Source organism: Pinus tabuliformis, chromosome Q, assembly GCF_031772625.1.
Source record: "Pinus tabuliformis cultivar Carrire ecotype Pingquan chromosome Q, CPIR1, whole genome shotgun sequence".
Taxonomy (NCBI): Eukaryota; Viridiplantae; Streptophyta; class Pinopsida; order Pinales; family Pinaceae; genus Pinus; species Pinus tabuliformis.
This window is the reverse complement of record NC_142296.1, coordinates 325,405,564-325,425,354: the sequence shown is the minus strand read 5'-3', so window position 1 is coordinate 325,425,354 and position 19,791 is coordinate 325,405,564.

The window sequence follows — 19,791 nt, the reverse complement described above, 5'->3', positions numbered from 1 at the left end:
TTGGCCCAGATTAGGTTTTGAGGAGATGTGTCAGGGAGGAGGAAGTTTTTGACATTCTCCTAACCTATCATGATGGGCCCTGTGGGGGCCATTTTGCAGCAAAGAGGACTACCTTCAAAATCCTACAAGCAGGTTACTATTGGCCCACTCTTCATCAAGATGTAAGGAGATATATCAGCCAATGTGACCGATGTCAAAGGATGGGGAAACCTACTCCAAGGGATGAGATGCCCCTGCAACCTCAAGTGACTTTCGAGCCATTTGAGAAGTGGGGCATGGACTTTGTGGGTCCTATCAACCCTCTTTCAAAGTAGAAATCTTACATCATTGTGTGCACTAATTATCTGAAAAAATGGGTAGAAACAAAGGCGATCAAGGTAGCAACAGAAGAAAAAGTAGTTGAGTTTTTGAGAGAGAATATATTCTACAAGTTTGGACATCCAAGAGAATTAGTCACAGATCAAGCGAGTCAATTTACCTCCAATATGATTGAAGACCTACTAACACATTACAAAATCAAGCACAGAACTTCCACCCCTTATTATCCGCAAGAAAATGGACAGGTGGAAGTCAGTAACAGAGCTTTGGAAGGGATTTTGACTAAGGTAGTGAGAAGCAACAGAAAATATTGGGCAGATCGATTAGTTGAGGCCACCTGGGCCTGTAACACCACCTAGAAGACCACCACAGGGTTCACACCCTATGAGCTGGTCTATGGGAAGAAAGCTTTGCTATCAATAGAATTTGAATATAACACACTAAGGATTGTAGCTCAGTTGGACCTAGATCTCAACCATGCACAAAAGGAAAGGTTACTCCAGCTAAATGGATTGGATGAATAGAGATTGCAGGCCCTTCACTCAGAGGTAGTCTAGCTTCAAGGGAAAATATGGCATGATAGACACCTCAAAGAAAAACAATTCCAGGAAAGAGATTGGGCGCTGCTGTATGATTCAAGGTATAAAGATTTCAAGGGAAAACTGAGGACAAGATGGCTGGGACCATACACAGTAGAAAAGTGGAATGAAAATGGTTTAGTTCTGATCAGGACCATCGATGAAGACGCCATCCCCATGCTTGTCAATGGGCATAGGTTGAAAATCTACAGGAAGCCCGTCTCCAAGCAAGAATTCATTGAGAATCTAGGTAAAATAGTGTTGATATTGGCGCAGGTCTGTGCCTCCACTCCACCCACACCCTAACAAAAAAAAACAAAAAACAAAAATGAGGAGAATAAAAAATCCCTGGGTGAAAACCTCCCCTTGGAGGTGCCTAGGGTAGGCAGCGAGGGTGAAAGCCTCCTGGAGGCGCCCCAACTATTTAAAAAAAAAAAACAAAAAAAAAGAAAAAAGCAGAAAAAGGAAAAAACATGAACAAAAAATTAACTTCTTTTGAATGCATTGCAGATTGCAGGAGGGTCGCAAAAGAAAAAGGGACATGAGCCAAATACACCTTCGATAGACCATTTCTCCATCGCTATTGTCTTTTCCCAGTCCCTGGTCTCAGCTGTTCTAGAAATTATGCATCCTACAGGAGGCTCTATGCATTCTATAGGAGGCTCCTGTAGAAAACACAGAGAGTTTGAAATCAAGTCCAGAAAAGGATCAGAGGGCTAGAAACTTGTCCAGAAGACCTGTGGACCCCCCTACCACCATTCATCCTCCTAACTCTCCATTCCATACCTACACCACTGCATTGCCACTCGCTTCTTTCTTCCTTGCACAGAAAACACAGAAATCCTGTTTCTTTTGTTTTTAAAAAAAATGAAGAATAAGACAACAACATCCTTAACTTATCTCTTACCTGGTGCATACCATCTGCTTTTCCTTGACTGACAAAACCTTTCTTAGCTACCTCTCTAGTCCCTGCTCAAGCCTCAGCCAAAAATTTTAGAGGGAGAAGTAGTTACAGGAAATCCTGCAAGATTCCTATAGCAGCTGATCCCCTTAAAAATTGAGCTCTAGAGGCACAGCCAGTGCAACCACAGATGATAAAACACGCAAGGAACCAGTCCTGATTGAAGATCACCAACATGAGGTAGCCAAACCACCAATTTAGAAGCCACGGGCGCCAAAAACAGTAGCAATCCATGAATAGAATGCCAAAGTCTAAGCAAGCAACAACACAATAGCAACTAATAGGTAAGTGACTAAACTTGTTCCTTTGTTGCATGAGTATAATTTAAAAACTGCATGGACAAGTGAGATGGTTGCGATTAAACAAGATCGGTGGCCAGCTAACTCACCACCCTTGTCCAGTTCAAACAACACCGCTCGTCCAGTTCAAACAGCACTTTGTCCAGTTCAAACAACGTTCAGTGGGTGCAATCGGCACGTGTGTTCAGTCAACTTGGGAAAAAACTCAAAACAGGTAGTGGTGGCGTAAAACGGGAATGATGGTATTGATTACGGGTAGGTGGCATGAAGATTCATAATAGCACTTAAGGAGGGACCAATGATTTGGATGAGGGTAATGTACCCCTCCTACCACCTCATCTCATCACCGCAGAACACTCCCGTAAGCTTAATTACACTATAGTCGACTGCCTCCACCACCTTTGTTTTCATTGTATCGATGAGCTATTGGCTGCAGCAACCTACCTACCACCGCCATAACTTCAAAACAGTTGTTCTCTATCAGTTTCAGAACCCTTCTGCTTATCGGGCTCTACAGGAGCACTATCAAACTCTACAGGAGCGGAAACATAGTCCTACAAGAGCCCTTCTACAGGAGGGCTAGTGAGCAGTCTCACAGAGGGAAATTCAGGATTTAATGCTAAATTTGAGCTCGAAAATGTAGGCTCAGTAAAAACCACTCTGCATTTCCATATATCTACAAAAGGTGGTGGGATTTGAAGCAAAATATTGAGTTGAAAAGAAAGGAAAAGTGAGAACAGAAGTTTGCTTGTATTTTTTAGAAATATATACAGTTTCTCCATTTACTCTTTGCACTGAAATACTGTCTCTTTCTCCTCCGTGGTATTCTCCTTTGTAAAAAGATGATGCAACTCTAGATAATTAAGCCTGTAAAAAAGTTGAATTTGCATTGGGTAGTTGCTTATTTTGTGAAAGGAAAAAACATTGTTATGTATACTCTCTGTGTTTTAAGATATTGTTTCCATCAAAAATACCAAGAAGTAAATTAAGTTTGAGAACAGAGTTTGAAGGGAAGGAAAGTTGCAATTTGTTTTTGTTAAAAAGGAAGAACATGAAAAACTCTCTCTTTGGTTCTAGAAAGAAAACCTCAACTATTCCTCTGTTTCTAGGTTTGAAATTTGCTGCCTTCCTCCTCACCTAAAACATTCCAGCAGTCTCTGAACATCGTGACAGGGGGTTTTATGAGGAAGGAGCCTTTGAATTCAACTAAGCTACATGAACATCCAGAAGTGGTAGCCCTCTTTACTAGGGCAAATTGGATGCCTTTCTTTGAAAAATTTCATGGGTATGATGAGGAAGTCACAGAGGAATTTTTGTTATCTTTAAAACCTCACTGAAAAATCCATGCCACTGTTAGTTTCAGGGGTCTAACCATAGAACTTACACCGGAGTTTATCAACAGGATTACAAGCCTCCCACTTGGACTCCCCTGGAGCAAAGAAGAAAAACCACTGGGTCAAGTGGCCAAGAAGACCTTTTTCCAACCTGATGAACATCCCGTGGAGGATAAGAATGCAATAAGGAGGACAAGTATACCTTATCCATGGGGTGAAGCTAGTTATTAGATCATGAAATATATCTCCTGTGAAGGAAGATACAACATTGTTTATGGGTATCATTTCAGACTGTTACATGAACTAAGATATGGCATGGACCTACCTGCATCCATAAAACTCAGTATTCCATATTTTCTCCTCCAATCCTTAATAGAATCTAGCACCAAATTGAAGGCAGGGGTTCCAGACCAATTGGCCCACCATGGGCTAATTAAATTGCAGGTGGAGGATGCCCTCCACACTTACACAATCCCCATAGACTGGGAGATTTTCAGGAAGATGACTAAAGAGGATGATATCAAAACTCTTATTGATGACCTCAGTCCATTTGGAAGTGAAGAGGAAAAATAAAAAGGGGAAGTTGAGAAGGAAATCCATGAAGAAGTACAGAACATTCAATTCGAAGAAGAGGAACCCCACACAGAAAAAGAAGAAAACAGAGAGGAGAGGAGAAACATGACACCACCAAAGATGAGCCTAAAGCAGAGAAGAAGAAAGAGTCAAAAGCAGAAAAAGGAAAAACCATAGCAGAGAAAAAGAAGAGGACAAGAACTGAAAAGAAGAAGCCTAAGATAGTGCAGAAAAAGGCTGCCACAGGAAAGGCAGAAACTAAACAAGAAGAGGAGAAAACAAAATCAGAGATAACAGACACAAAACTAGAAGAAACAAGTAAAACAACAGATGAAGAAGAAGAAGCACAACAAGAAGAAGTGTCTCCTGAGACACTAACAAGAGAGGCAGTAGCTGTTCTTGTTGCACTTAGTACTCCAGCCAAGCCCAAAGGGAAAAGGAAGAGACAACCACCTATGTCCTTCAAGGCTCAAAAGAGCACCAAAATCAAATGGGGAAGCCTTAGCTACTTTCAAAGGGTCCCATCATCATTGAGGATGTCGCTACTACAACAAGGGAGGAATCTCCTAAGACCTCTACTTGGAAAGAAAGGATCAAACTAATGGACTCTAAAACATTCCTACAGGAGGCATAGACCTCTCTACAGGAGAAATTGGCAAAGCTCCAAGAGACTGAAAAACTTGAAAGGAAGGCAGAAGAACAGACCAAGGAGGAAGACAAGGCAAAAGAGATACCAGAGCCTAGACCTCAGCCTAACTTAGGTTCCTACTACAACCTTCTAGAAGGGGGGAAGATCATCCCACAAAAGTTTGCAGTTCCTCTTTTCTTTGAGCTACAAAAGGAAAGGGTCAGGACCCATACATGGATGTAGATTGCAAAATCAAAAGGGGTGGAAGACATTGGGCACGTGGAAAACAAATTGAGGTAAATGAGCAAAGAATTAAGCATGGTCAGGCATATAGAAAGCATCAGAAGAGCTCAATTAGAGGCAGAAAATGAAATGTTGAAGAAGTAGCTGCAAGAAAGGGAACCTCAAGGAGGAAATGAGCTATCAATCTTAAAAAGACAGCAACAAGAAGAGGAACCCCAGGCAGACAATGAGACATTAATAAGACAGCAATAGGGAAGGGAATCCCAGGCAAAAAATGAGGTGTTGATTTTGAGAAAGCAGCTACAGGAAAAGGAACCCTAATTATCCTGCATGGCTAGTTGGGCTATGGAGGCATTACAGTGTAGGTAGCCAACCAAATCATATGCAGTGTACCTCAAGGATCAGTGGTTCCAATTTTAGATCAAGACAATGGCCCAGAGGGGCACAATACCTTTTAAGGATTATGGCCAATTCATGCATCTATGTGATCACAGTTCAGCTAAGGACAAAGCAAAGCTAACAGAGTTTTACTTGCACAACATGGCACTTACTAACATGAACTTATGGGATCCAAATGCTGTGTTGGGAGACTTGTAGCTGATGGCCATGGCATCTTGGATGAGCCATAAAGAGAAAAGGGTAGTAGAAATCTAGAAAATGATGGCAAAAGAGCTAAATGAACCCCTGATGATTAGAGCAGAACCAACGAAACCCATGGCTCTCATCTATGCCCACCAACACCTTGCAACTAATCCTCAAGTTGTCCTTGACTATGTTGATAAGCAGGCCCAGGCTATTTCTCATTTTGAGGACATGGAGAGATTGTTTGGAGATGACTGCATTCATGTGTGAATGAGAAGGTGGAACACATTGCCACATAGCCTACGGATCAGGGAGTATCACTCCCCAAACAGGATGAGGGAAGCCATGAGGAGAGTGCCACTGTATAAGCACTCTATGCAAAGTTTGAAGGCCAATTGGATTGGCCTCAAATTCAGTCCTCCACGGCTACTAGGACTGCTGGAAGGAGTAAAAGAGGAGGAAGAACAGAAATAGTGGGAAGAGGTGGAAAGAAAGGCAGGATTCCATGATAAAAGGGAATATATCACATCAGAAGCATGGGATGCTAGGGAATCTGTCAGAGCCATCAAGGATGAAGAGTTAGACTAGTTGCTCAGAGGATGAGCAACCCATTTAGTAGGGGTTGATGATGAGCCCTAGAAATGGGTAATTATATGGGCTCATTTTGCCTCTTATTTTGACTTAATCCACCATTCTCATTAGTTTATTGCATGTTTTTGAATATATTTATGCTAATAGAGTGAATTGGGTTAGTCATTTTTCCATGTAGTCTAATGTTTTCTTTATGCAGTTTTTTGGTCAATTTTGGACAAAGTCAAGGGATATATGAGAAAATGGAAGCCAAAACTCGAGGAAAACATGGAAGAGGATTTGTAGGGGGTTGTCTCCTTCATTTATGACCCCTTTCCTCAAATCCTCCATCATCAACTCAGAGCACAAAGGTCCACATTACAAGGGGTAGCCGAGCAAGTAAAGAAGGATTGCTCTTATCTCCAGTTCTAGTGTTGGGTTGTGTTATATTCTTTCCACGACTACCCCACGTAGTTAACTGGGGGGTTAGAGGGGGGGCAGAGCACCCCTTCGTTGCGTTGTTGTGTAGTGTGGTGGGGGAGGGGGGGTCACAGGGGGTTTGAGGTGTACCCGTAACCCCACTTTATGGGGTTCAGGGAAGCGCCACAAAAATTTTCGTTTTGGACCCTATGTTAGGTTGGGTGGACCCACCTATGGTTTTTTGCATGATTTTCGCACATGCTTTTTGGATGCGATGGTTTTTTAGTCCATGGTTTTGGACGTGATGGTTTTTCGGTCCATGGTATTGGATGCTTCGACATGTACAAATATGTTTTGTAACATTTAAAGGAATATAATGAAAAATCAAGTTGGTAGTCCCAGTTATGGGATCCAGGGGAAAATCTTTGTATATATGTGTTTTATGTATTATGCTCTCGCATTGTTTATTTTCTGTGTTTTAGAATTCATATGCAGGTAATTTCTGTATAGGGTTAAAACTTACATCTAGGAAGCCAAGTTCCTTGATTTTAGGAGGGCTGTTGGAGGACTCCATTTGTATAAATAAGGGGGCTTAAAGCCTTAGTAGGTTAGCCAGTCATTAGTAGAATTTTCGCACTTTTGTACAACACTTGTTCAACTCATTTTCGAGCTTCCTTTTTTAGAACAGTTCATGTAATGTGACTATTATTTTTGGTAATGAAGATGAAACAGTTTTTGAGCCAGCACTGATCTCTTTTAGAGGGCTGAAGCTCTTGGGTTAGGGTCCAACCTAAGCTACCCAACACCTCCTACTCTGTACTTATATGTTTTTTCTTCATTTCATGAGTTAATTTCTGTTACATAGATTCATCTTACTTTGTTAGATTAGGTTGCTTTTGATGGTTTGCATAGCTATTTTTGTTTCAGTTGCTTAAGTAGGTTACTACAGTGAAAGAATAAGATTCAAAAAGGCCAACAGAAGGCCCTGATCTCCTTTCTCCCGTCCTGGAACTATGATTTAAGGTCAAGGCACTACTGCTGCCACCAAAAACACAATTTTGCTCTTCCATGCAACTGCTAGTGTGATGACATGATTTGGAAAGATTGATATATTGGTTCAGATTCAGTTGCCTAGATAATTTCTTTTTATTTTAAGATAGATCTCTCTACATGCTTTTCTTTTCAAAGGTTACTGTTCAACATTTTCTATTTGTAGGTCAGAAATTAGGTCAAGCTAGAGAAATTTCTGTTTTCATGGTAGAGTTAGTCCTTTCTTTGATCAGTTTTTGTAAGTAGATGTGCAGATCTCTTGTAGGACACCTCAGCTCACCATACATCCCTAAAGCAGCCAGCACCAGCTCATTTCTCACAAATTTCCCAAGTCATTCGCAACATTTCACCAATCTGCCCTAATTTTTGTGTTTTTCTCCATAAGTTTCCCTCTTGCCATTTGAACAAATCCAATCATCATGTTTCCTCTTGACCTTCCTTGACAAGCTCCAGACACCTCAACACCTTCATCTAGCCTTCAGTTACCCTTTCCCATCCTTTTTCCACCTTTAAAACTCCAAAAATAGCTCTCGGCCTCCTCCTGTAGATCCTCCTGTAGATCCCCTGCAGCCTCCTGTAGAATTTCCTGTGAGTGATTTTTTGGAGTCCAATCGCTATGAAAGTCTTAAGAAGGGTACTAAAGGCTTCTTAGGACCTCTCTACACCTTCCTCCACCTCTGCAAAAACCAACTCCACCTTCCTTCGCCACCAAACCCCTGCATAATCACAACCAGATAAATCACAAGCATAATAATTTCACATAAAGACACTCAAAAGCACAAAAATATGTTTTCTTCTCATTCATTTTCAGAAGTAGCTTGAATAAATGCAATTTACCTTTTTAGTAGTCAATGGCACTCATTTCATCAGTTTTCATCTCTTTTCTTACAAAAGTAGGGTTAATAGGTAAATTAGGGTTTGCTACGGTTTGCGTTACATTTTAGTTTTCCTTCTCTTTCTGCAAATAGAATGGCTTCTATAGAGTCAGCTTTCTTTCATCACGGTTAAAAGATTCTTCTGAGAATTCATAGAAGTTGGCTTAAGCTCCTAGCGAACTTGCACCAATTGACCAAGTGACAGCCTGCAATAAGAGCTAGTACTTGTGCATATAGCACCATCGCTTCAAAGTTGGTTACGAACTATTGGGTTGATAAAAGTAAAGTAGGAAGCCCCAAGAGTTGCAGCATTATTGCTGCAATATTGGTGCTCACCACCTAGGACCTCCTGAGTTACTTTCCAGGTATTTGAACTTAAATCTAATACCTGAAACAAAGTTGATTAGGATGACTACCACTACATCTTTGGGGCTACAATTTCTCTGAATTTAAACTTGGATTCCTTAGTTTAAGAAATACATCATATCACACAAATTGCCCACTAAACTACATCCTAGGAACCGCACAATAAATATTTTATAATAAATATATTTTGAAAATTAAGATGAAATACAAAAATATCATTTTATAATAGATATATTTTAAAAATTAAAATGAAATATAAAATATTATTGTTTATTCAATTCTTTTAGTATATTAAAAATGACATTTTTTATAAAAATATGATTTTTAGAAATATAATACACTTTTATATATCATATGTATGTTTTTCAAACTTAAGAAAATATGAAGTCTACATGGGGTAGCTCAAGTGGCGATGGCCATGGAAATGAAGACTCATCGAACCGGAGATCTTGGGTTAAAAACTTGTGCTACTCTCTCCCATAGCAGGGTGAATAATGGACATGTAAACACGAAAATTGGAGAGTACTACCAAGCTTACTAAAAAGAAAACATAAGAAAATAGTAATACAAAATTGACCTATAACATTATATATATATATATATATATATATATCGATTATTTTATCAAGTTTATATTAATATAAAATAATGGAAAATATAAATTTATAGGGTTATATTTTTTGAAGATGGATGAAATGTTTCATAAATTTTTTGAAACTATAGTATTTTCACATTTTTTTCCAAAATTTGTATCTCTAATAAATACATTTTGAATTTTCATATGAAAGAGATTGCATAATTATTATTATTATTATTATTATTATTATTATTCAATTTTAAGGTCACGACCCAAGCAAGACACCAAATTGGTGTATGAGACTTCCTTGTTTGTGGGACAAGGGACACACCTCCACACAACAATTGGTATATGAGACAAATTGGTGTATGAGACCTCCTTTTTTGTGGGACAAGGGACCCACCTCCACGCAATGATTTGACTGCTAAGTCTATGAAGGCATACATACTCTACCCCTCTCTAGTTTTGAACATGTGACCTCTTAGGAGGAAACACACGCTCTTAACCAATACTTAAATTCAAATACAACATTTTAAAAGAACTGATAACATAAATTTATTAAAATTCATTTTTAAAAAATTTCCTTTCATATATCAAAGATAAAAAATATATATATAATTCAAGATAATTTTAATATCAACAATATATATTTAAAATAAAAAAATTCTTATGATTAAAAATTAACTTTTTACACATAATTTTCTTTCAATTTATTGCCCTAAAAGTTGTAGTTCAGTATAGGGGAGATGTGTGGGCGTAATCTAACAAGGGTAATAGTCATAATGCAACATAGTCCATGTGTCCAGCATTAATTAATTTATTAAAGGTTGTGCAAAGTGTGGAGAAAACTCAAGACAATGAAAGCTCTCCGCACAATGAAATCTCTCCAATCAAAACTCTCCACATAATGAAACTTCTCTACACAAAACACTTTGCACAATGAAAGCTCTCCACACAAACATTTTTTTATAACAAATAAAAGTTTCTCATGATATTCTGTACTTCCACATGCATTCTCTCTTCGCATAGTTCTTCCACATCATTATTATTAAGTATAATTGATAATATTTTACTACTAAATAATCCATATCTATATATTCTGAATATACTACTTAATTTATTAAAGGTTGTGCGGAGTGCAAAGAAAACTCTGCATAATGAAATATCTCCACATAAAATTTTTCACATAATGAAAGCTCTTCGCACAGTGAAAGCTCTCCACACAAAGCTCTCCGCACAAAACTCTGCACAATGAATTTTGCAACATTAGATGATTTTTTTTAATAATAAATACAAGTATGCGGTGATCTTCCGCACTTCCCCATACATTCATTGTCGACATAGTTCTCCTTCATAATTGTTATTATATAATATTGGTAATGTTTTAATACTAAATAATTCATATCTTTGTATTTCAAATTGTTTCTCCAATGTTTAGTAGTTCCGCATGCATTCTCCCTCTCGAGAGTTTTTCTACACACCTTTTATTCTAGTTTTTAAATTATTATAATTCTCTTGACATTATAAAATGCACAAAATATAGTGTATTATTAAGGCTATGTCTCTTTATTAATTGACGAATTAGTGTGGAAGCAAGGATTACGAGTAAACATTAGTGTTTATAATATATTATATTACACAATTATACTAATGATAACAGGTAATGTACAAACTCCACATCAAAGTGGTCAAGGCCTGTCATAAACACGTAGAAAACATTTAACAAATCAATCATTAAAGTGGCCAAGGCATAGTGAAAGATTTTTGCAAAAACATTTGTTAATATCATATACAAGTGTGTCGCGATGTTCGCACTTCCACATGCATTCTTTCTCCACATAATTCTTGCCCATAAGTATTATTACATATTATTGGTAATATTTTAATACTAAATAATCCATATCTCTGTATTTTGAACATCACTAATTAAATGATCAAAGGTTTTGCAAAGTGCTAAGAAAACTCTACATATTGAAAGTTCTCGGCGTAATGAAATCTCTCCACATAATGCAATCTCTCCATACATATCTCTCTTCATAATGAAATCTCCATGCACAAAGCTATTCACACAATGAAAGCACCTTGCACATAACTCTCTACACAATGAATTGTCGAAGATTAGATGAAATTTTTTAATAACAAATACAAGTGTGAGATGTTGTTAGACACTTGTGAACACATTCTCTATTTGTATAGTTTTGTTGCATCATTATTATGATATAATATTGGTAATATTTTAATACTAAATAATTTGTATCTCTATATTTCGAATTGTTTTGTTCATACTTCTGCATGCATTCTCCCTCCACACAGTTTTCCCACACACCTTCCATACTAGTTTTTAAATGATTATAAGGTTCCTGACATTATGAAATGTGTAAAATATATTGTGTTATTAAGGCTATGTCTCTTTATTAATCGAACAAATAGTGTGGAATGAAGGATTACCAGTAAACATTATTGTTTATAACATATTATATTACTTAGTCATTCTAATGATAATATGTAATGTAAAATTTGTTGAAAACATTTAGTACTAGAGCATATGAGGAAGGAAAAGTATGTAACACATCCATATATGAAAAAAATGCGTCGAGATGAAAATATTTGCGAAGATGCGGAAACTGAGAGTGAAAGATACTACTTACATTGTAGGCACTAGTAGAAAATGACTAATTAGTTACTAAAAAGTGACTAAAATTTGCATATAAATGACTACTTTTCGGTCGGCGAGCAATAGTAGCTAATTTACAATATCTTATAACGTGACCAAATTTTAGTTGTTTTTAGCTGTGTCATTAATTGGTTGTCTCAATTTTATTATCTAGTAGTATATTTAGTCATAAATTTGGTCATTAATTTAGTCATTGATTGCCACAATTAATGATCAAATATAAAATAAAATATACTACTAAATGATCACCCGAGAAAATGAATTAATGACTAAAGAAATATGACCAAAATGTTGGTCATGTTATAAGATACTGTAAATTAGCTATTAATAGTCATATATATGCAAATTTTAGTCATCATTTGAAACCAATTAATTACCTTATAAATATGATTAAATTTTGGTTGTGTTATAAGATACTGTAAATTAGCTACTAATAGTCGTATATATGCACAATTTAGTCGTAATTTGTAATCACAAATTTATCATTTGCAGTAGTCATTTATTATTTTTTGGTAGTTTCATATTCATTATATAAATGACTAATTTAGTATTTTATATTCATTTCATTTAATTTAATTAATAATATTTATAAATGACTAATTTAGTCGTATATTCATTTTATTTATGTTTATCACTAATCAATATAAACTACTAATTTAGTAGATTTAAATTGATTGTATGTGTTAATTATTAATCAACATAAATTAATTAGTATGATTTTGCAGTTAAATTAAAAAAATGTCATACAATGTGCATATTCATCCAATATGAAAACACAAAGTTACATATGTTAATTACAATACTAAACAATAGCAAGTGCAGCTATAAATTATTACAACCACATAACTTATATTATATCAAATGTGAAGTATTACAATATGAGTTTCCAACTTAATATTGGTTGGACTACAATTTACACATGAAATATTGTTTCATCACTTCAAAACATTATTATTGTGTTGCCAAGGCATTTACAGGTGAATTCACCAACTCTGAAGATTCGACCATCAATATCTATATGTGTGTCTTATGTGAGATATTGGCTCTGAGGATATCACTAGACCAATTCTCTTATCTCTCCCATTTCGCATTTGTTGTTCCAATGTTCTTGTTCTTCTCTTTCTTCAACTTCTACTTACCATCAATATTGAGTTGCCTTTCTGAAAAAAAGAAAGAAAAGAAAATACAATGCATAGTGTAAGACATTAAAGACGATGAATACTAGAATATAAGCTAAAGTATACAATAAAGTATTTATACGACATATACCTCAACATCAGTAATGTCAAAGCCATTTTCCCCATAAAATTAAGAAACTCAAACAAGTTTTCTTCGATTGGGTGATAATGGCCACTATGTGGTTAGATGACCTGTATAAACAAAGAAAATAAAATGTTACCATAGAAAAGAACACTTTAGTAACTTAGTATTCTACCTTCAAGGAAATCTTAGGCACGATCATGTCATCTAAGTTACATGCTAAAAAGCTCAAGCTGTAGATAACTTGTGAAAACAAATAATCTGAGGTGTGATGCATAATCCTTGTCATTTTATTTGCAACAACATTTCATTCTCTAACGCATGAACTTGGTAAAATATATAAACATGTGCTCAAATAAGAACATGAAAATAAACTTTTCTAATAGTCATGAAAATATTTTAACACAAAACAACTAAAAGGATTTCAATCAATATCGTGTAATACTAATTTCATCTTCAAGGTTTGGTCATTGTTTAAATGGACATGATACCAAGTATTTTCAATTTCATAGTTAAAATACAAAACAAAATCAAAAGAAATGTTCAAAATACAATCAAACAATAAAGGGAGGATATCATGGAATGAACGTTGCAATTATAAAAAAAGTGTTTACCTGCCCACCGATGTCTTGTCTGGCATTCCTAAAACATGTGCTTGCCCAAAATAACCATAAGGTGAAAGAATCACAACATTAAAAGCCATAGGAATCTCTACTAGAAACATTTCCAAAGTCGATGGGGCGAGTGCCTGATGGATCTCTAACAACAAATGAATCATATCCAAGACATGCTCTGCATTGTCTTCCCATCTTTTTTCCAATCACATTTCTTGTAACCTGCCCACACCAAAGTCAGTTAACAATCAAATGAAGGCATTAACATTTTTTTTATCTTTTATATCGATAAACTTTGAATATGATTTGTTTTAGGAACATATTAATTCATATTTAAAGTTTTCATGTCGTGAGAAGGTACAAATCAAGTAGGACATCAAAAAAATCGAACTCAATGAGGTCCTCAAATTGTTTCTACAATATCAATATTTTTCTTGTTGTGATATCTTGGATAGAAAAATGAACGTATCTGCAAAAGAAAAAGACATATATTACTTATGTTCAAACTTTGTATATGGTGTATTCTTAGGAATATTTTTAAGATGTTCCTCCACCTTTACCAAAGCAGACTATAGCTTGGTTAAACTCTATATCCTTTCATTCAACATCAATTTCTGCAAGATAAATGTCACACATTATTCTTTAATATTTCTCAACATGCTACATATGATAAATTGTAAGTCACATAAAACCAAGAAAAAACCCTTTTCTAACCAAAACCAAAAAACAAACAATGCCTCTAATAAAATTTCACACCTCATAAATTACTTTGTCGCGTGCTTAGGCTAAAGATGAGATTCTTTGAATTATGTTTAACTCATATTTAATGGGATATTCGTATGTTTACCGTGATGTCAACTTGGTGTTAAAAGAAAGATATAAATCTAGGTTATTATCAATGAAATTCAAGTATAATTCAAAAAAATAATGTCATTGCGAGGTAGTAGTACAACTCACCATAAATGAAATAGGTAAGAAAAATATAGTAGTAAAAATGTACTTGAAAATACCTCCTGTGACACAAATGTAGTAGTACAACTCACCATTTTGTACTCTATTTTTTTATGCATATATCCATCAGAATTAACCATTTAGGTTATACTCTTTGATAAGTTTATGGATCTTATGTTGAACCATGTTTCCACTTAAAGGGATAGAAGTGACAATATCTTAACCATAAGCAGTACCAACAAATATTTCAATGGAATTCTTGAGCAAGCTTGTAGTTAAATATCCTAAGAGAGAAGAGTGGAGGTGGGAAAAGATCTCAGGAATTCCTAGAGTATCTAGTGATCTAGTCATTGGGACAAGCTTCTTTCGCTAGTGGGTGACAATTGTATATTTGAGTAGTCTATTAGTGGTTGGGAGGAGATTCTGAAACCTTATCCCAATGCCCATTTGAGGTCACATTTTGTTGAATGTTTCATTAACTATCTAGGTAAGTTATAAATTGAAATTTGTATCTTTTTAGGCATTTTGTTAGTTAAAGAAACAAACTCATGAATTTCAAATTGTAATAAGGTTAGGTATTGTTGGGTTAAACAATATACAAACCTCCTTGACATTGATATGGAACAAGAGGTATAAATCTAGGCCACCAGGTATTAACTATTAAGAAACTGAACTGATGCCTCAAAAAGGCTTCATGTATAGTATTTACATGATCTCCGTGCCTTAAAGATGATAATATGATACTCATTTCCCATGAAACCTTAATGGTTCACACGCCATACATTTGAATAACTATTATATGTTTTTATTATGTTGTGGTGATGTAACTTAGTTTTGTGAGAGAATTGTCATTGTGTTGGAGCAGTGTCATTTTGGCATTATTTGTGAGCCTCTTAATTGATTGTTTTATCCTCTATTGTATTGTTGCTCTAGCACCAGAGTGTATGTATGTCCTCACTACTACATAAACACTCATTGGTAGTAAAACGAGTTCTGTTGGAACACAAGGTAATGGTGGTATAACAATTTTTGTGTTAAAATGGTTTCCATAGACACCTATTGTAGTCCATTAATGTGTTACCCAACACATAATGTATTATTGCAGCACATGGAACTGTTTACACACAACATAGACTAATGTATAAGACCACTATGCTAACGCACATGCATAAAGTAGTGTTGTAGCAAACTGTCTCATGCCAAAGTTGAATACATCATCGTATTGAGCAATATGTAACCACCATGGTAGCATTTGCAACCATAAGAAATGTTGCACATCCCTCTATTGGCATGTAAAAAATAAAGGTAGTTTGTTGCCTTTTCTTGAGTATGTGACATACATCCCTCACATATACCATACCTTCATAATAATTTGATAGATAGATGGATGTATCACATGTTAAATAGGGGAATAGAACAAGGTTAAAAAAGGATAATTATGTTAACATTCCTAAATGTGCCTTAAGAAGCTTATGCATCTACCTTCAAAGTCAAACCTGAGTCAAACATTACACTAGACAAAGGTAGTTGGGAGATTGATCAAAACAACACATGCTAGAGTAGATTTGATAAAATAGAAGTCGATTGGCTTATACATGTCAGAATGAGGGCACACATAACATAGACCTATTATCTCAGTCATAACAAGGTGAAAAATTGTTGATGAAACTCCATACAATCCCATTGTAAGAGGAAGTTGATGGCAAAGATTACAGGGTTAGGTAAGACATTATGACTAACCTTTGTGAGGCATGAAAAGGTTGATGAAGACCTTAAATTGGAAACAATATATCATATCAATCCAGGAACTAACCTGATGCAAAGTTTAGGTAAGTGAGGATTACCTTACAATCTCAAATTAAAATCAATTGGAGACATTGGATGAAGCCCAAGAAGAAACTGGATGACACTTGTCAGAATGATATTTTCCATGCTTGGATTTCTTTCACCATCCCATTGTGATGGACTTATGATAGCTATGGTTCTCTTGTGGATGTTCATGGGTTTGTTTATTGGTTACTCTTTTGGTCATCTATATAAGATGTTCAAGGGCACAAAATGGAAAAAAAACATGCTGAAGACGACATTCGTCTTCCCTGGAATTTTTTTTTGGCATTTTCTTTGTCCTCAATGCACTGATTTAGGGTAACTATCCCTCTGGTGTTGTACCAATTGGGACAATGGCTACTTTGGTATTTTTATGGTTTGTGATATCTGTGTATTTGGTCTTTATTGATAGCTACTTTGGCTACAAGAAACCTATAATTGAATATCATTCTAAGAAAAATAAAATTCCCAGGTAGATTCCAAAGCAGGCATGGTACATGCAGCTAGTTTTCTCAGTACTCATTCGAGGCATATTACCCTTTGGTGTAGTTTTCATTGAATTATACTTCATCTAAACATTTATTTGGCTGCATCAATTTTATTACATTTTTTGGTTTATGTTCATTGTCTTTGTTATCCTTATTTTTACTTGTGTGGAGATCACTATTGTCCTCTGCTACTTTCAGTTGTGTAGTGAGGACTACCACTGGTGGTTGAGAGCTTATCTAACTTCAGGCTCATCTACACTTTACCTATTCCTATATGCTACATCCTACTTCTTCGCCAAGATGGAGATTATGAACCTTGTCTTTGGTATAATGTACTTTGGTTACATGACAATTATCTCATACGATTTCTTTATATTGATAAGTAAAGTTTGTTTCTACTCATGCTTCTAGTTTCTATGGACCATTTATGCTTCATTTAAGATTGAATGAAGTTACATGTTGTAGCCAAATTTTCCTCAAGGCTCAAATTTGCATTTGATCATAATCAGGTGGTAGAATGCTAGATGTGTGTACTTTGATCTAGTGTTTAGGAAAATAGAATAGGAATTTTGTTGTTCTAGCAAGAGGAGATATGTGAGTGGATATCATGCATATCATGTATTAGTTGGGTATCATAAGTCATCATGTCAGATATGCATAACGAGGTACTTGCAAACCTATAAATATGAACAACCAATGAAATTTGAAAAACTATGAGATTGATAAATTAAAGGCATGGAGGTATTTTGATGGCATTTGTCAACAGTGGTGCAAATCAAAGGTATATATCAAACATTGCATGCCTTCCCTATACCAAATGTGGTAAGGCATGTTTCAATTCATAACATGCAATCATATTCCCCTCATCCACTTCATATGTTGAGATATTTTGGTTTTAAAGTGGCATTGGGTTAATCAATTCACAATGCTAGTGAAAATTTATGCAGGTGGGATTATGAATATCATCATTGTTGATCGCTTGGGTTTGGAATTCAACCAAATGGAATTGCACAAGCTCAACCTTTGATTTTGAGGAACCATCAGATCCCAAGTGAAGCCTCTGATTGTCAAATTAGAGCTAAATTCTCCCAAGACCAGTGATTGTGGCCTTCACAAAGATTGTATTCATGCTTTGAATTTTAAGGGAAATGCATTCATCAGAGGTTCTGTAGTGTCTGTGTGCAGTGGTTTCTTTTCAAGGAAAAGTGTTATTTGCATTAGGAGGAGCCAAGCAAACTTGTGAATTTCCTTTCACACAACATTTTCTAGAGCGTTTGTTCTTTTCCCTTTATGAACAATACTACGGCGTTGAGATCAGGCTACATGAAAATATATAGCTTTTGCAATCCTAGGATTGTTGTGGTTAAGTTTGGAAATTTAAAATTGGAACTGTTGTTGGGATGTATGAATACATTGGCAAAAATAACTATCCTGGGAATTTCCCTCTTCACATATATTACGATATTCAAAGGATTTTAAGGCATGAGTAATTCATAGCAGATAACAGTATATCAACTTTTTCACTGACGAGGAAAGTGAATGCACAGGAGGACATCCACAACAATGTATGTGCCTTGGTAATAGATAATTATGTTGCAAAAAAAAATGACAAATTTAGGCACAGGAAGCTGAACGTAATTTTCTCTGCCATATGCTTACAAAAGTGAGTATGGATTCACATTCTATAGCCTCACATGTAAGAATATCAATAGAATCAGCCCCAATAGAACTCAAAGAGGAAGATGTTGTCCATCAATTACATGCAACAATAGATATGGTTGGACTGAAAAAAAAATTTAGAAGAATCTTAGCTACATAAAATACTCAAAATAATAAAATGAAATATTCAAGCTAATGTCCTCAAGGAGGGAAATCCAATTGATTTCGATGTAGCTTGTAGATATCCCCTATAATATCCTAGGTTAAGTCTCATTTAGACAGTACGAGCTGACCTAGAGTGTCCAAATATTACCTTAAAAAGGGCAGGTCAATTGATATAAATGGCCACTAATTAAAGCAATTAAGAAGAACCCATAACAATTGCACCAAGGAGGGGTCTATTGAAGCAATACCCTGAACTCCACCTAGATGATAGATTGAGGAATTGCATGTTTGAAGCAGATGAAGCATCGTAATATAAGGATTTAGAATCTCTCTATCCTATCCAAATCAACCCAAATCAAGCCAAGTCCAAATACCGTCAAGCCATAATGGGTCATGGCTCTAATGATCATGTCCAAAGAGGTGCATCTTGAAAGAGATGTCCTAGAGAACTATCTATTTAGCTAAGAGAACCATATTCCTTATTAAGTTGGGGCTAGAAATCATGCCTCAAGCTAAGCTAGACTCCTAAGATCTGACCCCCAAGTATGTGCAGGTTGTAGTAATATCAATTCCATCCCCTCCAATGTAAAAATGGTAGTCGAAGAGAGCATGTTGAGACATGCTAAAGATCATAACCTTAGTCTCACTAAGTTCAAATGTAAACTATAAAAGATGACAGAGTTGGATAAGGCATCAATTTGTCTCTATAACCCCTTAAGTGAGGTGCCAAGAGGATAATGTTGTTGAAAACTAAAAGAAAGGAGATCAAGATGTTGGGT